General features: G+C 43.6%; 1 protein-coding gene and 2 long non-coding RNA genes across 7 annotated transcripts in view; 1 reads left to right on the forward strand and 2 right to left on the reverse strand.

The window, feature by feature from the left end:
- Window positions 1–23,333, reverse strand: part of LOC309641080 — a 349,060-nt gene that overhangs the window by 95,188 nt on the left and 230,539 nt on the right. The window lies entirely within an intron of this gene.
- The window catches only part of LOC309641093, a 299,958-nt gene that overhangs the window by 62,156 nt on the left and 214,469 nt on the right, over window positions 1–23,333 (reverse strand). The gene's annotated exons all lie outside the window — the stretch shown is intronic.
- Window positions 1–23,333, forward strand: part of PACSIN2 (protein kinase C and casein kinase substrate in neurons 2) — a 135,690-nt gene that overhangs the window by 42,484 nt on the left and 69,873 nt on the right. The window contains exon 1 of one of the 5 annotated variants that reach the window (XM_082420633.1): window positions 5,623–5,736. The exons of 3 other annotated variants lie outside the window; for them this stretch is intronic. The gene's annotated coding sequence lies outside the window, so the exon portion shown is untranslated. Of the gene's footprint in view, window positions 1–5,622; window positions 5,737–23,333 lie in introns of those variants that run through there. One more of the 5 variants, XM_082420631.1, reaches the window with a different exon arrangement.

Consider the following 23,333-nt stretch of genomic DNA (forward strand, 5'->3'; position numbering starts at 1 on the left):
GATTTACTTATCAATTAAAAAAAAAAAGGAAAAGCTAATACCTGTAATTATCGTTCTTAGAGTTTACTTATTTACTGACTGTCAACCATTGAAACTTGTCACTGAGAGCTGCCATTTCTAAGTTGCTGACTGGCATTATCAAATTTTACTGCAGTGATGATGGAGAGAACTGAGCTAATCTGGTTAGAAAGTGGACCATTCAGGCTCATCAGAATCATTTGTGTGTGTTAGAGGATCAATTAGTCTAAGAATTGAGACCTAATAAAATATACTTAGTGCTAACATTACACAGAACTTATTTCATTTGGCCTTTGAATCAGAGGACCTTGAAGTTCAATTCCTGGTGAATGTCAGTCGCTGTTGTACCGCTGATGCAGATGCTGGGAGCAGGAGAAAGTTCTGTTTTTCAAGTTCTGCAGAGGGCTCCTTTCCTCCTCTTTTTCTTTCTTCTTCTTCTCTCCTGTCCTGTCTTCTCCCCCTCCTCCCCTCCCTTTTCTCTTTACTGAGATATTAATTAACATACAACTGAATGCCCTCATTTAGAGGCTTTGACAAATAGATACGCCTGTGTAGCCACTGTCCTAATCAAGACATAGAACATTTCCATCATTTCAAAAAGTTCCTTGTGCCCCCGTGCAGTCAGCCCCCCTGTCCCCAGCCCCAGGCATACATTGATCTGTCACCCTAGGTGAGTTTTGCCTGGTTTAGAATTTCATGTAAATATGAGACACACGGTGTGTATCTTTTGCATCTGGCTTCTTTTGCTCACCATGATGTTTCTGTGTTTCCCTCATGTTACTTCTGTCAGTGGCTCATTCCTTTTAAGCGCCAAGTAGTTTTCCACTGCGTGTCGATGATGCTGCCCACAGTTGTTTTTTGATGTCCTGTAAGGAGAAGTGTGGCAGAGAAATCAGGGCTCTGCAGGAGTATACACATAGTCTGTTTGTAATACCCTCTTCCCCCAACTTTCCTCAGCATTGAGGAAGGCTGAGAGGAAGAGCAAATAAACAAACCGAGATTTTAGGGGTGTCACCTTTTCATCAGAGCCTTGAGTCTTGTTAGTCCTTAAGTGGTTTGGCTTCTCAGAGCAACACTATTCTGGTGACCCTTAGCTTGTGGCAGCCGATATGATCTTGGTGTTTGTCTTTCTGGAGATGGGGGGATGGGCATTCCGAATGGTTTAAGGTCTTGTGACTAGAGAGGCTCTTCTAGGGCTTTTGCATGACTTGTGCCATCCCTGCTGGCGCTAGGCCGCTTGGCTCTGCATTTAGGGCTTGCTAAGTTCCGAGACATGTGAACCGTGGAGCACATGTAGCATGGGGCCGCCAGGCACCCCCGCCTCCCACCCCAGCCTCTGCCTCTGAGTCGTCTGGCTCTTGTCCTGCTCTGTCCTGGCTCAGCTGTTAGCTTTAGCCCAGTTGGGAGGAATAAAGCACAGAACTGCAATTTGCACTGTTTTATTAACAACCCAATTACTGTGTGCCCATAACCTCTTTAAGAATCACCTTGTGGGACTTCCCTGGCGGTCCAGGGGTTGGGACTCTGCACTTCCACTGCAGGGGGCACGGGTTCGGTCCCTGGTTGGGGAACTAAGATCCCTGTGGTGTGGCCAAAAAACAAACAAACAAAAAAACACAGAAAGAGTCACCTTGTAAGAGGCAGTGGTTCCTTAGAGCTGGGGGAAGGCATGGTGGGGTAGGGAGAGGGGCGATTGCTAAAGAGTACAGGGTTTCTTTTTGAGATGATGAAAATGTCCTAAAATTGGGGTGATGGTTGCCATATCTGTGAATATACTAAAGACCATTGAATTGTACACTTTAAATGGCTGAATTGTATGGTATGTGAATTATACCTCAATAAAGCTATTTTTTTTAAAAGTGTGGTATTAGAGCAAGGACAGACCAATAGAGGAATGGGGGGAAATTGACATCATAGAAATTTTACTCTTTCCCCATATGACATGACCTGTTGCTAAATATCCTAGTTTGCTTCACAGCTCTAGTTCCATGGGGGGCATAAGAGTGTGGCAGAAAGAGGATGGGCTTTGAAGTATCAGGTGAACCTGAGTTTGAATCCCCATTCTGCCGTTATTAGCTGGGTGACCTTGGGCAGGTCACTTAACTTCTCTGTGCTGGTTTCCCTTCTGTAAAAGGGGACTAGTAGTACCTATCTTATGGGATCTTTTAAAAGAGCTCGGTAGAGGCAGCCATTTTCACCACGTGACAGTCATATAACAAAGGTATCAGATAGAAGAGGTAGCGTGGTCAGACGCTGTCCTGATGTCTGTGAGTTCTGCTAGGTTAACCGCTGTTCACTTGAATCCCCCTGCTGTTGTGCATTGGTAACGATGACTGAGGTAATGGATGACCCTGGCAGTCTTTAGCTAATTTGCTGGACTGTCTGCTTCTGAATTTTTTTTCTGCCTTAATCCACATGGTTTGAGTAGGTTGGTGGCAAGCTTTTGGAGAGCCCACTTGTGTCCCCTGCTTTGTGAAGCCTTCCCACCCTGGGTCACTGCTCCCTTCACGCTGTTCCCTCAACCCTTGGGGCACGTTGGTTCTAGCATTTATCAGCTCGTGCCATTTGAATTTATTTACACTTCTGCCGTGACCATAAACTGTGAGCAATGCAGGGAAGGGACCTTGGCTTTTCAGTCATGGGGCCCCGAGGCCCTAAGCACTGTGCCTGGCACTAATGTTTGTTGAATGAATGCCCAATGGTTTCAAGTCTGGTGACAAACCAGTTTGGAACTGGAAATACCAGTTTAGACCCCACATGCTAGAAGTTAGCAGGTGGGTTTCCTTGGAGCAGTGTTTCTGTCCCAGCACCACCTCCAGGGGCTGCACCCCTGCCCCAGGATGGGAGAGCTGCCAGAGGGCCAGGAGAGCTTGCCTCCTGCCAGGCATCCACTGGTGAGATGTGGCTGAAGTTATGAGGAGGGAGAAAGTGCCCTGGCCACGCTGGAAAGCTGGTCTCGCTACTTCATAGTCCTACTGCTATCTGCGTTCTTAATTCAGTTCATACACAATTTTTATTAAGCAGCAGCTGTATCCAAGACCCAGTTCTGATTCTTTAGGGAAGCCAAGATGGAGAGGCAGTGTGGTGTAGTGGTTAACAGCTGGGCTTTGGAGGCTGACTGCATGGGGTTCATTCCTGGCCCTCGCCATGAACCAGCTCCAGGACACAGGGCAAGTAATATAACTTCTCTGTGCCTCAGTTATCTCACCTGGAAAATGGAGGAGGTAACAGTCCTTACCCTCATAAGGTTATTTTCATGATTGACCATAAATAAAGTAAGCACTATATAAATGTTTATTGAGCAGCCTTTGTTTGTTGGATTTTAGAAAAAATAAAGAGCATGAGGCTCTTAAACCTTGCTGTGATTGTCCCTCCCATAACCAGGAGCGCTAAGTGGGGCTCTGGGGCAAAGAAGAGTTTTCTGTCATGCTAGCTGATAGCAAGGAGAGGTAGACAATCAGCTTGCTTTGCTAGAACAACTCAGGTGTGTATTCCTTCTTAGTGGAAGAAAATACCCCCAGACAAAGGCTTTGGTGACAAAGGCATATTTTTATGCTGCTTAAGCTTAGTTAAAGCACGTACTCTGAAAGAGAGCTGCCATGCCATTGGTTTTAGAAAGCCTGTCTTGGTACTCAACAAGCCTTTTGACTTGTTGCTCAACCTTTTCCAGCCTTAGTGTCCACCATTGGACAAAATGACCTTTAGGGCCATTAGACCTTCAGTTCCTGATCCTGTCTGTCCCACGGCAAACCCTGGGATGAAGTGGCCAGCCTCCCCGCAGAACAGAGGATGCTGCTGTGGCGTGTGCACCTCTGTAAGGGTGTAACTGACTTAACTAGGCTGGCAGCAGAGTACGGTGAAGTCTGCGTTGGGTTGACTTCGTGGGGAGAGTGAGGGGAAAGTGGTATCATAATTTTCTGAGTAGTGTGAATGATAATCACATGTCAAATAATTGAGGCTTTTGTTGATATGGTCTTTGCTTTATTGGTGTTTTTCCATTAAGGAATTTCTAAACCGAGATTTTTTCTTTTTTTAAAGAATCAATTTTATTTATTTATTTTTGATTGCGTTGGGTCTTCGTTGCTGTGCGCAGGCTTTCTCTAGTTGCGGTGAGCGGGGGCTCCTCTTTGTTGCGGTGCGCGGGCTTCTCGTTGCGGTGCGCGGGCTTCTCATTGCGGTGGCTTCTCTTGTTGCAGAGCACGAGCTCTAGGCGCGTGGGCTCAGTAGTTGTGGCTCGCGGGCTCTAGAGCACAGGCTCAGTAGTTGTGGCACACGGGCTTAGTTGCTCTGCGGCATGTGGGATCTCCTCTGACCCGGGATGGAACCTCTGTCCCCTGCAATAGAAGCGCGGAGTCTTAACCACTGGGCCACCAGGAAAGCCCCTTAAAACACTTCTAATTCAGGTATAAATATATGTACATAAAAGTGTGCATATTATACGTGTGTATACCAATGAATTTTCACGAATACACCACATCCATAACAGCTCAAAAAACAGAACACTGCTCAGAAGCATTCCTGGTGACCCCTTCCTGCTCTGTCCCTCTCTGCTCTGCCCTGTCCTGGCCTCGCTTGGCACAGAGTTGTGCCTTCTCTTTATCTAATGGGAATTATACAGTATGTTCTTGTGGGCACATACATTTGAAAATGAGGAGATAGGGGGATTTCCCTGGTGGCTCAGTGGGTAAGACTCCGTGCTCCCAATGCAGGGGCCCCAGGTTCGATCCCTGGCCGGGGAACTGGATCCCACATGCATGCTGCAGCTAGGAGTTCGCATGCCACAACTAAGGAGCCCGCGAGCCGCAACTAAAAGGAGCCCACCTGCTACAACTAAGACCTGGTGCAAATAAATAAATAAATATTTTTAAAAAAGGAAACCCCTCAACACTTAAAAAATAAATAAATAAAATGAGGAGACAGGATCTCTTCCTCCTCACCTAAAGTTATATTATTCTTTTTTTCCTTCACTTTCAGTTCTTTGTAAAACTCTAGGAAGTAAGGTGCTTTTGTGTTGATTTTTACTCCTAGGGAATCACACTTGCATATTTGAGTGCCCTAGTTCCTAGGAGGCAGTCACACTGCTGAGACCAGGGTCCCCTGCCTGTGTCCAGCATGAGCCTGCGTCAGGCTTCCCCTGCATCTCCCACTGTCAAGCTGCTTTGCCTTGTGTGTGGAGTCACAGAGAGAAGCTGAGTTTTACACGTAGGGGCAATGGAAGATTACCCCATGCAAGTAAACCCCTGTCACATTAACTCCTGGCTCCTTAGAAACAGAGCATGTCTTTTTTTCCTCCTAAGTGGGAGGATCCCAAATACAAGAAGAGACTCTAAGACCATCACGTACAGTGTAAGTTAGTTTATATGTAAGTTGATTTTGGGCGGTGATTTGACTTTCGTTCTCAGTCCTTTTCTCTCTGACTTTCCATGGAATACTGAGATTTCTGTTTGGCTACTTACTGAAAAGAAAGCTCTTCTGTGATGGTCCCAGCAGGCTTGCAGCGGCGGTCTGAGAACCTGGTGCCTGTAGGGTGAATGCAGCAGTGTAGGGGAATGGCCTTATCTCGGCTGCAAGGAGTCGGCAGCCAACAGGAAATGATGAAATGTGCTGGGAGAATTCTGCTGGGAGCCGAGGTCAGACATACCAGCAGGGACGGAAGGAGGCAGGTACGGAAGCTGATCTGCCAAGTTAGGCAGTTGAAGCCGCCTTTGACAGGAAAACGTGAGTGTGCTGTTTAGAACATGCATTTCCTTTAAGGGAGACCTTCTGAAAGTAAAATTTTCATTGATTTTTTTTTTTTCCCTCCAGAGTGATTGATTTAACAGAACCCTTACCTTTTAAGCACACCTAGTTTTAGAGCTTCTTGATAGAAATGTTCACTCAGTTCAATATCAACTGAACAGTATGGAGTGTTTTATCCAAAATGCTTTGAGAAGATGTTAGAGTATGTGTTTGATTTTCTTGGTGAATTCATCTTGACCTAAACAAATGAAGGACTATGCTTTATAATTTCTACTCTGGTTTTAGAACATATGTGCATGCTTCATTTCAAAATAGAGGGAATAAATTAAAAACTTAGGCATGTTTTAGACTAGTTTGCATACCTCTGGCTGTATTTTTTTCTTACTGTGTAGCTAAATGAATTACTTGAGTTAACAGTTAATAGAGGGTTGGTTTCTTTTCCCCCTACTGTCAGGCATTACGTTTATTACATGCTGCAACTTCCTTTCTTAACAGCCACAGCTAATCTACAAACTCATAACTGGGACTTGTGATAGAAAATGAACAAATTAGCTTTTCCAGTTAACTGTAATTGCTGTTTCATGACCGGCTCTTCCAGAATCCCAGAATTAGCATGCGGCTTGCTCCAAGGCCCCCCTCTGTCTTCCTCCTCAGTCAGTTCTTATTTTTCTTCTCATCTGGACCCTGTGCTTTCGTCTCCATCTGACTGCTATCACTGGACACTTTATTTTCATTTTTATTGGATAGCAAAATGGAAAACTTTTATTGTTTCAATAGCTGAGCAGCTTTACATACATATTTGTTTCTTATCTTGAAGTCGTACTCTGGAATTGAAAAATTTTGGCTCCCTCTCCCTTTCCTTTGTTTATGCAGTACTGTCATTCTAATTAGAAGATTTTTTTAAAGAATCCCGATATGTGAGTGATTCATCACTATTTATTGGCTTACCTATTGCTGTGAACGTTAGAAAGGCAGTGTCCTCTTTCTGTTCTCCAGAAAGCGCCATGCTGGTACAGTCTGTGCCACACGCACAAGCATGTTTTCTTGTTAGGTCATTACCTAGTGTGATGTATGTATTTCTAACACTTTTAAGGTTGCATATTTCCTATTTTCTAGACCTTAATCAGGTTTCCTATTTTCAGACGTTAATCAGGTTTCACCCTTGCTCTTATAATTTAGAACAGGGGTCCCCAACCCCGGGGCCGTGGACCGGTACCGGTACCAGTCTGTGGCCTGTTAGGAAGCGGGCTGCACAGCAGGAGGTGAGCGGCAAGAGAGCGCAGCTTCATCTGCCGTCCCCGTCACTGGAGTTACTGCCTGAACCTCCCTCCTCCCCTGCCGGTGGAAAACTTGTCTTCCACGAAATTGGTCCCTGGTGCCAAAAAGGTTGGGGACCGCTGATTTAGAATATCTCAACTTCCTTCTTTCTTCATATATAAGATATCTTACCTAATTCTAGGTGAACTTTAATGCTGCATTTATGAAAATGATAAACAGGTATCCTAGCTTCAAACTGAAGCATGTCTTATAGGTCTGAGATTTATGCCAGTAGTAAAAATAAGCCCCCCCCCCTACTTTTATACATTGTTAGTATTCTGTTTTGCTCAGCCATATAATTCTATTATTTAGGAGGTGGCATAATTAAAAAGGCGGGAACATGATCTTCAGAGTTGTAATGGCTCTTGGAGTCGTTATAGTCAGGCCCATTCATTTAAAAAAAATTTTTTTTTTAATTTTTATTTAATTAATTTATTTGGCCACGCCGTGCAGCATGTGGGAATCTTAGTTCCCTGACCAGGGTTCAAACCTACGCCCCCTGCAGTGGAAGCATGGAGTCCTTTTTTTTTTTTTTTTTAAACATCTTTATTGGAGTATAATTCTTTACAATGCTGTGTTAGTTTCTGCTGTATAACAAAATGAATCAGCTATACATATACATATATCCCCATATCTCCTCCCTCTTGCGTCTCCCTCCCACCCTCCCTATCCCACCCCTCTAGGTGGTCACAAAGCACCGAGCTGATCTCCCTGTGCTATGCTCTCCCTGTGCTGTGCGGCTGCTTCCCACTAGCTATCTCTTTTACATTTGGTAGTGTATATATGTCCATGCCACTCTCTCACTTCGTCCCAGCTTACCCTTCCCCCTCCGCGTGTCCTCAAGTCCATTCTCTACGTCTGCATCTTTATTCCTGTCCTGCCCCTAGGTTCTTCAGAACCATTTTTTTAAACGTGGAGTCTTAACCACTGGACAGCCAGGGAAGTCCCCCTTCATCTTTTTTTTTTTTTAAACAAAGGAATTAAGACTGAGAGGTGAAATGCCTTGCTGACTTGTCCAAGGTCACATGGCTTGTTGGTGGCTGAGTGAGTCTGGAACCCAGTTCTCCTGACTTCTGGGCCACTGGCTTTTCCTTTATCTGCTTTCTCCACATATTATCTCAAGATTAATAGGACTTGGCCAAGACTGGCTTTTTTCTTCTTATGAGTCCATTTTCATTTGTTTCATTTTCAAATACTCAGCTTTTATTCAAGAATTTCCCTAAGTGAGCACCATTCGGCACAGGTGTGCAATGAATTACCTCAAGCACAAATTACCTGTCAAGCACAATGAGCATTGACATTTCTCCCTTTGTGAGAGATTTTTCTTAAAAACAAAAAGTTCTCTATTTTATAAAGGTTTTCTTGTTTCTCCCCTAAACTAGGTCTTACTCAATTGTTACTGTTATAAGAAAACCTCATTATATGATTATCTGCTAGATGAGAAATCCATACTTAATAAAATCATAACTAATAAAAAAATAGACGAAAGTACTTGATTCTTCTTTGAAAAGAGGATTCTTCAGATTGTGAAAGGAAAACCCTGAACTCTGTGGGAGCATTTTGGCCCCTAGGAAGGAATACTGACAACTCTATCTTGCTAACTCTCAGTCTGGACTGACAGGGTTTTGGAATAGGATAGACTTTAAAATAATACGTTATAATGTAAATAAAAGGGGTAGTGATTTAATTTATAAAAATGAAATTTATCTACAACCTTCCAGAAACATTTAAAAATAGTCTCTCCTAAAAATTGAATTTGAATCCTCTGAAATTCAAGTATGGGAATTAGATGCAAATAGAGGCATGCTGAGAACAGTGAGTGACTGTTCTTAGACCTTGATGTGGCTCCCACTCTGTCCAAAGTCACCTTAAAATGCCTTGGAGAGGTTCATAGAATAGCACTTATTTGTATTTTCTGAAGTACTTAGAGTATATGTTGTGGAAAATTTCTGAAACAAATATACTACAGGAAAATAGGCACTTTTATAAATATTTTAATTGTACTTGAAATTGTGGTCAATAACTTCATACCTATTTTAATTTATAAAACCTGGGAATGAAGTAGGATACATGAGCAATGTTTTGTTTTGTTTTGTTTTGTTTTGTTTTATTAACGCTGACTGTGGACATGCATTCTTGCCCTCTTTGCCTGGAGATGAGCAATGCTTTTGTGCACTTAGGTTGGGACTGTGTCTTCCCTCCTGGTATTCTGGTACCGCTTTTTGTCATTGTCCTTGAAGAAGCTGCTTTCAGTTGGTGAGCCAGATGACTACATCGGGGGTTAAAGAAAGGGTGAGGAGGCTGCTTCAGGGACTGGCTTAGTTCACTTCTCCCGTAATTTAGTTACCTTTGTTCCCCAGTCAGCATTTTATATGTCCTGCTGTATTTTCAGTACATATTAACTATAGAATATTTTAACTGGCTTCCTTTTCTTAATACATGTCGGGTTGGCCTTAATAAATATATAATTATATATATGTATATATAAACATAATTAATATATAATAGTCCTAGTCAGTAATAAGTAATATTTGACATTCCTCCTTGCCCCTAGCTTCTGTCCACATTAGTGTAAATTCTGATTGTGCCTGTGAGATTTAAATATGTGAAGGGGGATGTGTTGCTGGCTTTGCTGCAGGCTGAGGAGGACTTTAAAGGCAGCCCCTGAGGCTGCTGTTGGCCCAGAAGTCTCTGAGAGTGTGTGAGGTTGGGGTTGTCTGGGCCTTCTTCACTTCCGTCTCTGCTCGAGGCATCTCTGCACGCCAGCTTCTAGCGGTGGCCTTAGAACCACCGCTAAGGCTTTGAAGAAACTTCTCCTAGTAGCCCAAGTAGATCCCAGGCTCCAGAGGCAGGTGAAGAGGACTGTGTGTGTGCTGGGGGTCAGGGTGGGGGTGAATAGTAACAATGGAAAACATGGGCCATTAATTTGAATGAGTGAGTGAACGAATGAAAGGGTTGCAATGGTCTCCTTCCCACAGAGATTGAAGGCACTATAGTTGTGTTTCACTGGGCTGGTCTAAATGCATTTGCATCTCACAGTTCTGCCTTGATGTCAAGTGGCAGACTAGGTGTCTATTTAATGTCTCCAACAGCCCTGGGAATCTGGCCTCAATTTTTTTTCTAATTAGACTGTCATACGTGAATCATATGACACGAATCTCTATGTGGACTCGCAAAGCACGATGTTCTGTCTTTTGGAAAACTTAAAGAATCTAACACAAAGTGTTCTGAATTTGAAATGTGTGACGATGGCCATCACAATAGTACGGGATTTAAAATTTCTTTATGTTAATGGGAAGCCTGTGCTACGAATTTCATACTCAGACTGTTTCTCATTGCAATTTGTTCTGCAGTGGAGTCCTTGAGGGAGATCAGGGAGAATGATTTTGCTGGAGACTGCTACTTGACAAGATGTTACTGATGGAACTAACAGGGCTAAAATGTTGAACTTACCAATTTGGAATTTTCTTTGATTCTCAAGTTCCTAACATGTATTGGTAGTGCTCGTTTAGCAAAATAAATGAAGCACAGGGCAATATGGAGACAATGAAGTGATCTTTTTATGGTTCTTTTCTGGTATGAGGTGACACATAAAGAAAAAATAGCACAGGGCACTTATGACCAAGTGTCTGTTGACTTGGAAAACAGAAATATTTTGTTAACTTACCACCTCTGAGGGTGTTCAGCTCAGGTTCACTTATTCGTGAGATCCGACCCTTATTGTGCGGGAAGAATGTTACACAACAAGACTACGAGGCCATGCGGAGAAGTGTCAGGACCATTTTTTGAGGAGAATTCGTTACATATTTAATGTTGACTTCTAAGGCATTAATTTATCTTAGGCACATCCAGTAGACTTCTGAGGTTGAAGAGTTTGAATTTGGGATGGGTAGAGGTTGTCATAATGATGAAAAGTCATAGTGTGAGACTTATGTAAACTGTGCTTGTTCCATCACCTGACTACTTTCATTAACAGCTATGCAGGCACTTGAGTGAGCCCTGTGCTTATTTCTGACCATCCATTAGGTCACTACCTGGAGGGACAGTCCACCTAAATGCTGGCTGGCTGGATCACTTGCTTCGTTCACTTGTGCGGGCACGCATGCATTCAACTTACCCGCTTGGTGGAGTTTCTTGTGCACTCAGTTTGTGTCAGGCATGATGCTAGTAGGCCCTGGGATCCATGATGATGGTTAAGACTGAGTTCTTGCCCCTGAGAAGCCCACGGTCCAGACGGATAAAGAGACTTCTAAACTCCAGAGTGATACGTCTTCTTACAGTGCTACAGGGACCTTATCTGCTGTGAAGAATGGGGGAGGTCGGGGAAAACTTCACAGGTTGGTGGTGTGTTTTGGAGAGAGAGGTTTGTCAGGCAGACAGGAGAAGCAGGGGGAAATACATATGCGAAGGCAAGGAGGTCAGAAGGAATATGCCGTGTTTGGGAGTTTGATACGGCTGAACAGTAGTATATATGTAGCTGGGCTTCAGGTACGTCAAATTTATCTGGCCCAGGCCAGTGTTTTTCATCATAACCCAGTTCTTTCTTCTGAATTTTCTGTTTCTCTTTGTGGCATCACCACCTACCTTGCCTCCAAAACTAGGAACTTTTAAGCCTTATTCCCCCTCCGCCCTTCATTCACAGGTTACTTCATCCTGCCTGTTCTTTTCTTGAATATTACTCCTCTTTCCTGGTCTCCTAACCCTTTCTCTTTCTCCAATCTCTAACCTCTAGAGCTGCACTGTCCAATATGGTAGTTGGTAACCATGTGTGGCTATTTATATTAAAATGAATTAAAAGTAAATACAAAAAAGTCAATTACCTGGTTGTACTAGCTGCCTTTCAAGCAAGCACTCAGTAGCTAGTGGCTGCTGTATTGGACAGCCGAGGTCTACAGGCTTGATGATCTGTTCTCTGCTCTCTGTCTGAGGGAACTTTCTTTCACGGGCCTTTGATCAGGTCCCTCCCCATAACTTTCCCAATTCCCAGTGTGACCTTCAAGACCCCCAGCCTGGTGGCACCTATCTTGCCTTGTATTCAGCTACTCCCTTTTTTGCTCTCCCACTGTCACATTCTTGATTCTTTCATACCTTTTAACCTTAGTACATGCTGTTCTGTCTTTCTCCAGAGTACCTACCATTTGCTGTCTGTGCATTCTACTGCACACTTCAGACCTAGCTCCAGGCTCTCTTCGCTGGCTTTCTTCAGGTTAATCTCCTTCTCCTTGTACTCCAGTACTTGTAATCACACCGTCGTAGGCGGCTGTGAGAGAGCACAGATGGTGCTTATCGTGTGGTGCCATCGTCGTTTGTCTATCGCTCTGTGGCAGGCATAGTGGCTAAGCTTTGGAGACAGATAGGCTTAATTTCAAAACTAACCATTTACTTGCCATGTGCCTTTGGGCAAGATATTTAACCTCTGACTCTTGGTTTCTTCTTCTGTACAATGAAGATTATAATGGTCTTTCCCTCATGTTAAATGAAACCAAATGTGTAGAGCCCCCAGCACTGTACTTAACTAGACAGCTCTCAAGTCATAGCTGAGAGCTGTCATTCTAGACAGATATCTTTAGTGTCTGTCAGCCTTGCTAAAACCATATCATCTACAAATAACGTTTTGATTCTCCTTTTCTAATTCTTATACTTTTTACTTATTTTTCTTATTGCTTTGGCTAGTCCTCCAGTACAATTTGAATAGAAGTGGTACTGAATAGATGCAGCCCTTTCTTGTTCCTGTGCCTTCTCTTTGCTACAGTTCTTCTGTGTGTGTGTGTGTGTGTGTGTGTGTTTACGTGTGTGTGCGTGCTCGTGTGCCTTTTTGTTTTGATTGAGTTCCACCATGCTCCTGCTCCCCCCCCAACCCCAATCATTGCATTTGTTTTTCTCTCTTAGCTTGGAAATTAAATTTTGTCTAGTCCTTCAGTGGTTATCCTAGATATCCATTTTTAACAAAAACATTTAACAAAATCTAAAGTGATGACTTTATGTTTCTCTTGACTAATGGAAGGATTTAAAACATTTTAACTCCACATCCCCTCCCAACTTGTCCAGTATTTCTTTTCTGAATTTTTTAATCCTATAAATTAGATACTGTGTTTTATAGTGTCAATGCTGTTTAGATTTATCCATGTATTTACTAGTATATTTACTTACCATTCTCTCTTGTGCTTCAAGCTTTCCAGCTGAGATCATTTCTTTTTGCCTGAAGTATATCCTTTAAAATTTCCCTTTCTGCAGGGGTTTTTTGGGTGGTATATATTTTGTCTTTCTGAAAATGTCTAGTTCTTAGTTCTTAAAAACTAATTCTGCTGGGTTTGGAATTCTTGGTTGGCAGTTTTTGTTGCTTAGCATGTTAAATATATCAATTCTGTCTGGCTGCTTTTATGATCTTTTCTGTACCTTTGAGGTTCTACAATTTTAATTTAATTTGTCTTGGTATGGTTCTCTCTTTCTTTTTAAAGTCTTGCTTGAGTTCACTGGGCTTCCTTGATCTGTGATGTAATGTCTTTCAGCGTTCTGAAAAATTATCTTTAAATATTACTTCTTCCCCGCTCTTAATGTTATCTCCTTCTGGAACTTCATGAGTTGTAAGTTAGACTTCACTATTTCTTCCAAGTCTATTAGTCTTTCTTTTGTATTTTCTCTCTTTGTCACCTCAGAGAGAAAGCTGACTTATCTACTTCTATTCTAGGGTTTCTCCTTTAAATTTACCTTTTTGGTATCTTTAGATTCTTTTTTTTTTTTTTTAATTTATTATTTATTATTTTTATTTTTGGCTGTGTTGGGTCTTCGTTTCTGTGCGAGGGCTTTCTCTAGTTGAGGCAAGCGGGGGCCACTCTTCATCGTGGTGCGCGGGCCTCTCGCTGTCGTGGCCTCTCTTGTTGCGGAGCACAGGCTCCAGACGCGCAGGCTCAGTAATCGTAGCTCACGGGCTTAGTTGGCCTAGTTGCTCCGCGGCATGTGGGATCTTCCCAGACCAGGGCTCGAACCTGTGTCCCCTGCATTGGCAGGCAGATTCTCAACCACTGCACCACCAGGGAAGCCCCAGGTCAGCCATGTTTATCCTCATTTTACAGGTGAGAAGAATGAGGCTTAGAAGTTAAAACTTACACCTATCATAGCTACCACTGCTAATTCAAGCCCTGCTCTCTCTTTCCCCATTTAAGGGAAACTTTATTTAGCTCAGTAGCCTTAGATTGTTGCTTGATAAGTGGGTTCCCTGTTCCTTTTTCCAAATTACTGGATAGTCCTTCACGTTATGGGAACTTTTTAAAAAATAAAATCACAGTCAAGTTAGAACTTAGTTGTCAGTTTGTCACTCGAGGTCCACACTGGCACTGTGTCCTTCCTCCCCTGGAACAGAATGCTTTGGCTCCAGCTTGTACGTTTGAATGAAATGTAATAGTGTCTTGAGAAAGTGGCCCCGTAGTTGAGTGCGTAGATACCTACAAAATACTTAAAAACCAAACCCTTTTGTGGTTTGCATGACTTTTTTTTTTTTTTTTTTTTTTTTAGACTTCAAAGGCACATATTTACAGCACTGCTTGAGAAGTATTTGAGTAGTTTGTTTCCTGACAGAGCTCTGATGGGTGTGAAGTCTAGTCAGTGGTTTCCTAGCCTTCTCGTGGTGGGCTTTTTTCAGGATGTGCTTTTTTTTTTTTAGTTTATTTGGCTGCATCGCATCTTAGTTGCGGCACATGGGCTCTTAGTTGCAGCGCGCAGGCTTCTCTCTAGCTGTGGTGCGCAGGCTCCAGAGCGCGTGGCTCAGTAGTTGCGGCACGAGGGCTTAGTTGCCCCGCGGCATGTGGGATCTTAGTTACCCGACCAGGGATCGAACCCACGTCCCCTGCATTGGAAGGCGGATTCTTAACCACTGGACCACTAGGGAAGTCCCCCAGGATGTGCTGCTTTTTATTGCTGTTAGGTGGACAGAGCAGAAGTTACTCTTCTTGCAGCATAATGAGCCACTGAGGCTGGCTACCAGATGGTGTGACCATCAGCACCCTGCCCTTTGTAAATTATCTCTCCTCTTTCCTTAAAAGCCACTTCCCAGGGCTTGCCCTCAGGATCTGTGTGACCCTCTACTGCACTGGTTTATCCCACCTTCTCTTTGCCATGCAGGTTCCTCTACTGGAATGCCCTTCCCTACTTCTCCAGCTGATGAATTCCCACTGAAATGTCAGCCCCATGTACCCTTTCAGGACCCTCCTGTTCCAATAGTGTGTTCTCTCCTAGGCCTTGGTGCTGTGTTGGAGGAGGTTGTTCAAATGTCCGTCAAGCCTGTGGGAAGGGGAGTGCCTCAGTGATGGCGCCTGGCTTGTTTGACTGAAGCTGGCCCATAGTCACCATCACTCTGGAGGCCCCCACAGTGGCACTGGGCCAGGCACCAGACAGATTCCATTTGATCTGCACTACCTCTAAGGCAGATTGGATTCCACTTTACAGATGAGCAGTGTCAATCACAGACCTCTTGAGTTTTTTGCCTGAGGTGATGAGGCCATCAAGGGATCACCGTAGCATGTCCTGTGAAGCATCATAGATGCAGATTTCAGCGGCTAGATTTCAGTTCTAGCTGTATGCATCCAGGTGTGCCGTGTCCTTTGGTATTGTTCTCTCTTGCTGTGTCTAGTTTTCAGGGCGGGTAAGTTTCACCCCTTGAGCCGGGGTGCAGCCCCGCTAGAGTGCTCAGTGCTCAGTCAGACTTTGAGGGAGGGAAGAGCCTCGGAAAGTGCTGGTGCTCTGCACAGGAAAAGAGGCCGAGGAACTGCCCACAGAGGCCCTTTGTGTGACAGGAAGTCCTGCTTCTAGAAGGGGCCGCCTCAAAGTGGAGGGGTTGAAAGAAGCTGAAGTGGTTGACCTGGGGCCACTCTGACTCATGCTTGTTGTTAATAATGTCCTTTGTCGAATCTTGGGAACCTGCTTTAACAGAGCTTGGAGGGCGGCCCCATAACTGCCTGCTCTCAGTGGTCAGTGTTTCTCTTCCCCTCTTTCCCTATCACATCTGCCCTTGTTGAATACCCCCATTTTCTTGCCTGAACAAAGGACAACCTCCTGACCCATTCTGTATTTTTTCCTTCTACATTTGCCAGAAGAATCTTTCTGTCTCGTCTGACTTTTGTTTTTTAGTGTTTAAGTATGTCTCTTGAGTTGGAAAACTTGCAGCTCAAGGAAGAAGTAACCCACTGGACAAGAGATTCTCACTGAGAGAAGGAATCTTTGGGAAGTGTTTGATAAAGCTTAATAGCTGTCTCTGGCGGTGCTCCTCAAAGATTGGCACAGGGGAGGTGGAGCCGCACAGAGAATTTCAAGGAATAAAGATGAAATGAGGGTGCCCGAATCGACAGCCCAGTTCCCTGCAACTTTCATACACATCTCTTGTATCTGTGACATCTGTCTCTTGTTAGGTGCTGTGTTAGGATGTAAAGACATCCTGAAGTGAATGGGGGAGCTAGTGGTGGTGATGAGCCAGTGCGTCCCCATGTGCTTGCTTCCCAACCCTGACCGCCAGCTGGACATGAGAGAGGAGCAGCGAATTTCCAGGATGGTGTGTGTGTGTATGCGTGATGCCACTTGTGTGAAGGCGTTCTAAGATTATGTTAGAATAACACTGCTTCAGCCTTGGCGGGCAGCTTTGCGTGCTGTGGTGTAACTGGGGCTTCTTGCTGGGTTGACATGGTAGCCAATCAATGAGTACTTGTTCTTTGGAGCTGTAAAATGAGTCTTTGTTGAATGTGACTGCCTGGGCGATCATCATAGAATGCTTACATTTTGGGGACAGAAGAAGCCACATCTGTTGAATGTGTTTAATCGTGGCTGGCAGATACTTCCTTGAGATTCTGATGACCACAGGTCATAACCCTTTTCCATTTGGAATGATAGAAAATCAGAACTGCAAAGACCCTTATCATTTAGCCCACCCCCACATTATGGAGAAGGGAAAACTGAGTGTCAAGAGAGTGAGTGGGACAGATCTGTGAATGACTCCAGCCCCTTCCCCATTCATGCGAAGAAGCCTGGGGTGAGTTACTTGGTGGCTCGGCCTTTGTTCGAGTACATGTGAAATGGGGCCTATTACAAACTTGCTGTGAGCGTGAGGGGCCTTGTGGAGAATGGCCTGGAGCGTGGTGGGCACACAGCACATTACTGCTGTCACCAAGTCAGAAGCCAGGAGGGACCAGTGACGTGTGCTCAGTCTGGCAGCGGTGTCCCCTGCCCTGACAAGTCCTGGGGCTTTGTTATCTTCCTCTGTTCTTCACTTCTAGACTGAGGCAGACTTTGGGCACTCACCCTGGATTATATTAGCTATATTACGTTGTACTCACATTAATTTAAACATTTTTTTTATATTGTAAAACTAATTGAAAGGAGTTTTATAGTTTTGCTTTTGAAACTGTTTGGCAGCGAGAAATTAATTCCTCCTCCTCTCATTCACTCCTGCGTTTGTTCAGCAGGAGCAGCATGTGTGAAGGCGCAGAGGCTAGAGGAGCGTGGTGCTTGTGTGGAGCTGACTGCAGGTTGTTAACTGGCGGAGGGAGTACAGGGTGACTGGGGGCACGGTGTGAATGCTGAGCCTGGAGGGGGCAGTGGTTAGAGCTGGGAGGCCCTGCTGGCCACAGTAAGAAGTCTTGGAGGGATTTCAAGTAGAAGCATAACTTGATCTTCCAAAAGACATACCACCAACCACCATGGTAGCATCATGGAGATAGACAGGAGGCGGGACCAGACTGTTGACTGGGGGATCAGTTAGGCCATTGGCGAACTAGGCAAAAAATGATGGTGGCCTTAATAAAGGTAGCCATTGTTGTGGGAACTGGCAAAGTAAGAAGATTCAGGAGATACTGAAGAACTAGTGTTGTCAGGTCTTGGAAACTGATTAAATGTAGTGGGGTTGGTAGGGGTTGGTAGGGGTTGGGTGTGAGAAGAAAAGGAGTTTCTGGCTTGAGCAGCTGGGTGAATGGTGGGACCATTTCCTGATGGAGGAGACCCGAGGATGGGAGTGGGCTCAGGGAAGGTAGGAAATGGTTTGCAGGGACTGTGTGATGGCTGAGTGGAGGCATCCAGTAGGCAGTCAGATGTGTGGGTCTGGAGTTTGGGGCCAGAGATGCGTATCCAGGGTTATGAGGTTAAAGGTAGTTTGATGTGTGGGGACAGAGGATCTTGCTGAGGTAGAGTGTGCAGCTAGAGAGCAGGGCCTGGGACAGAATCCTGAGGAGAGAGGAGGAGAAAAATCAGGAGATGCAGTGTTGTGGACGCCAGGGGCTTGCTTGTAGGAGGAGAGCGTGCAGGAGGGGCAGTGAGAAGACCTGAAAGAGCTGGGTGGTTTAACACTAGGGTGGCACCTGACACCAGGAAGGTCTTGGGCTTTCTAGTCTGATCAGTTTTATTAGAAAGATGGGAGAGGGGGACTTCCCTGGTGGTCCAGTGGTTAAGAATCCACCTTCCAATGCAGGGGATGTGGGTTCGATCCCTGGTGGGGGAGCTAAGATCCCACATGCTGTGGGGCAACTAAGCCCGCACAGTGCAACTACTGAGCCCGCATGCTCTTGGAGCTCCTGTGCCACAACTAGAGAGAAGCCCGTGCGCCACAACGAAAGATCCTGCTTGCCACAGTTAAGACCCGATGCATCCAAATAAATAAATTAATCAATTTTAAAATAAGAGAAAGAAAGATGGGAGAGGAAGCAGTAGGCTGAGAAATGAACAGGTGGGGTGAGAACTGGAGAACTTGAGAGTGGATAGCTCTTGTAAGAAGCTTGGCTATGAAGGGAAGAGGGGTGAGCGACTGCTAGAGAGGGTCTGGGAGTCAAGGCTGAAGACGGAGAAAGGGATTGATGGCTGGAGGGGGTCCTGTGGCAGTGGGAAGAGGCAGATGAGGGGTCAGCCTTAGACGGGAGTGTGTGTGGAGAGGCCGGCCTGTGGGTGGCAAGAAACAGAGGAGCTTCTGACTGCCCACTTGCCCATGTTCTGTGAAGGGCAGGGAGGTACCAGAGAGAAGGTCTGCAAGAGCTGTTGTGCAGGGCTTGGGAGAGCTGCTGGGAGACAGAAGGCAGACTGCTTGTAACTGCGCAGGAGGCTGAGGGCCACGTGATAGGTAGAGGGCAGAGTTTTCACCAGGCAGGTGTGAAGGAAGAATTCGACTCAAGGAGTTGACATAGTTAGTTCCAGTGCTGCCCTGAGCGTTGAAGAGGGTTGAAGACAGGTGGCACCAGCCAGTCCAGGACAAAGGAGAGAGAGGAGGTGTGGTGACAACTCAGCATTACTTCTTTTGAGCTTCTGGTGAATTTTTTCCATTAATGTGAATATTAGTCCAAAGGAAGAAACAGGATATTTATAGTTACAGAAGGAGGTTCTATGATTACAGATAGGACTCAATTGAAAGTAGACACTGGGGACGTCTAAGAAAGTGTCCAGGTGGCGGAATGATGCACCTTTACAGTACGTGTCCACACACTATAAAGTGGTTCGGCACATCGGCATCTACAATACAAGTAAAACCGTTAAACCAGCTCCTCGGGACCTGACCCTGCTTCTCCCACTGCCCAGCACAGACCACGACCTGCCAGCCTCTCCTCGAACTTCACAGTTACCACTTACTGAGGATTCCTTCCTAGTGTTTCAGAGCTTGGATTTTAGTGAGTTTTTCTTTGTGTAAAGTCATGACCCATCCCCTTGAAACATTAATCCAGCTTTGTTACATGAAGGAAGAATACTACTTCCCTTTTCCTAATTCAAATATATGCATCTTAAAGTGTACACACTGAAGTCATTTTACAGAAATAAGGGGCACTCAACTCCGTCCCCAGAGTCTCCTCCAGACCTTGTCACCCCCCGACTTGGTTATTTGTTGGTTCAGACATTCAGTCTCTTAGCAAATATTTGAGCGTCTACCTCATGCTAAGCACTGGGGTTACAAAGATGAAAATACATAATCCTTGCCTTTAACACTTGTGTGTAATGAAGGTCTGTGTGCTGTTTTATTCTGTTTTTTTGCGTATGCCCAATTTCGAATATAAAGTGGTTCCCCTACTTGTCTTTTATAATGGCTACGTAGTGTCCACTCTGTCAGTTCACCAATGATTTCTCAGTTTGTGAGCATTTGACTTGTCTCCAGTCTTTGCCGTTATAAATATTACTGGGATGAACATTTTGTTCAAGCTATTTTTTCTTTGAATGTATTTGCTTGAGGCTTATTCCCCAGAGTGGGACTGCAGGGTCAGAGGTTGGTAACTGTTATCTGCCTTGTTCTGTGTTTCCAGATTTTTCCATGAAGTCTATTGGCAATGTTCGAGTTCATTCCTATTTTTCCTGTAGCCCCAGTGGCATTGTCATTTTAATTTTTCTCATCTTTACAAGTTATTTCCATTTTTAAAGGAAGCTGTGCTTTTTTCCCCACACGTTAATTTGTTGTGTTAGATTTGGCTAGGTTAAGCTGCAGTAACAAGCCAACCCCAAATCTCAGAGGCTTACATAACAAAATGTCTCTTTTGCTTGCTCTGCATGTCCCTTGTGGGGCATTGGGGTGCAAGTCCACGCAGTCACTCTGGGGCCACGCTGACTCAGGAGACCTTGCTCTCCTGTAGCTGCAGTGTGATCCTCCTCAGTGGATGACAGGCAGGCAGGAGAAGGCTGGGGACTTTGCACAGGCTTTTCACTAGTTATGTGACCTGGCTTAGCAGAGAGAACTTCTGTGAGCGTTCCTGTCTGTGCCCCAGCTGTCTTCTCTCCTGTATGTTCATCTCTGACAACTTCTTTATGCAGTGGAAATGGGTCTTCAGTTTCATATCAGTCTTTAGTATATTTTAGGGAGAAAGATTATCAGTTGTGTCAAATCCATCTTTCTTTGCTTTCTGCATTACACTTTATTGTGCAGACGTTTAAATATTATAAGTTTGGGGCACATCCATCTTCTTCTCTGATATCTTTTGTTTCTTTAACATTACAAATTTATCATTTTCTGAAAGCCAGAGAATAAGCTATTTTCTTTGAGTTGCTTAAAGTAGATTTTTATTTGGCTCCATATGACACTTCAAACTCATCCAAGTATATAACATCAAGTGGTTTTAATCTAAGTTAACTTTGGTCCTTGGTCGTACCTTTTTGTTCTGTAACAGTAAAAAACAAAAAAACAAAACAAACAAACAAAAAACAAGCAGAACAGTACAACACCCCTTCCTGATAAAAACATTCAGTGAAACAGGAATAGATGGGAACTTCCTCAGCCTGATAAAAGGCATGAATGAAAACTCACAGGGTTGCAAAGTCAAACACTGAAATGACAATGACGTCTACTCTCACCACTTCTAGTCACTGCACTGGAGGCTTGCGAGGGCAGTTAGGCCAGAAGAAGAAATAGAAGGTGTACAGATTGGGAAAGAAAAAGTAAAACCATCTCTTTTCACAGATGACATGATCTTATGTGTAGGACATCCTAAGGAATCCACTTAAAACCTATTAGAACTAATATACAGGTTTAGCAAGGTTGTAAGATACAAGATCAATGTACAAAAATAATAGTATTTCTATGAACTGACAATGAATAATCCAAAAATGAAATTAAGAAAACAGTTTCATTTATAATCAAAATAATTTTTAATCAAAAAGAATAAAATATTTAAGAATAAATTTAACAAAAGAAGTACACAACTTCTGTATTGAAAACTATAAAACATTTTTGAAAGAAAGTAAAGGTGACCTAAATAAATAGAAAGATATCCCACATCCATGGATTGAAACATTGTTAAGATGGCACTACTCCCCAAATTGATCTACAAATTCAGTGCAACCCCTATCAAAATCCCAGCTGCCTTTTTTTTTTTTGGTAGAAATTGACAGGCTGATTCTAAAGTTCACATGGAAATTAAAATGCAAAGTACCCAAAATAGTCAAAATAATTTTGAAATAGTAGAACAAAATTTGGAGTACTCACACTTCCCAATTTCAAAAAGTCCTACAAATCTACAGTATTCAAGACAGTGTAGGGGAGTTCCCTGGTGGCCTAATGGTTAGGACTCTGGGCTTTCACTGCCATGGCCAGGTTCAGTCCCTGGTTGGGGAACTAAGATCCCATAAGCTGTGCAGTGTGGCCAAAAAAAAAAAGACAGTGTGGTATTGGCATATAGGATAGACATATAGATCAATGGGATAGAATTTAGAGAACAGAGCTAAACCCTTAAATTTATGGTCAGTTGATTTTGGACAAGGATGCCAAGCCAATTCAGTGGGGGAAAGAATAGTCTTTTCAACAAATAGTGCTGGGACAACTTGATATTTACATGTAAAAGAATAAATTTGGACCTCTACTTCACGCCACATACAAAACTGATACAATAAATCAGAGACCTAAACGTAAAGAGCTAAATCTATAAAACTCCTAGAAGAAAACAGGCATAAATCTGTCACCTTGGATTAGGCAATAGTTTCTTAGATATGATACCAAAACACAAACAACAAAAGAAAAAAATAGATAAATCAGACTTTATAAAAATTAAAACATTTGTACTTCAAAGCATGCTATCAAGAAAGTGAAAAGACAGCTTGCAGAATGGGAGAAAATATTTTCAAATCATATCTCTGACAAAGGACTCATACCTAGAATATATAAAGAATTCAGGTAAAACTCACCAATAAAAAGACAAATAACGTAATTTAAAAATGGACGAAGGATCTGAATAGGCATTTCTCCAAAGATGATGTACAAATAGTCAATAAGTACATGAAAAGATGCTCAACAACATTAGTCATTAGGGAAATGCAAATTGAAACCACAATGAGATGTGACTTCACACCCCCTGTGATAGTTATAATAAAAAAGACAGACAATAACAAGTGTTGGTGAGTATGTGGAGAAATTGGAACCCTCACACACTGCTGGTGGGGATGTAAAACTGCTTGGAAGACAGTCTGGCTGACTGTTGGAAACAACTAACTTGGAAAACAGCTCCTCAGAAGGTTAAACATAGAGTTACCATGTGACCTGGCAATTCCATACCTAGGTACCTGAAAGAAATGAAAACATATGTCCACACAAAGACTTGTACACAAATTCTCATAGCATTATTCATAATAGCCAAAAAGTAGAAACAACCCAAATGCCCATCAACTTGGTAATGTATAAACAAATTGTGGTATATCTATACAATGGAATATTACTTAGCAATAAAAGGGAATGAACTACTGATAAGTGCTATAACATGGATGAACCTCGAAAACATTGGGCCAAGTGAAAGAGGCTAGCCGCAAAAGATCACATATGATCACAAAAG

The sequence above is a fragment of the Balaenoptera physalus genome (assembly GCF_965194825.1).
Source record: "Balaenoptera physalus genome assembly, chromosome: 13".
NCBI lineage: Eukaryota > Metazoa > Chordata > Mammalia > Artiodactyla > Balaenopteridae > Balaenoptera > Balaenoptera physalus.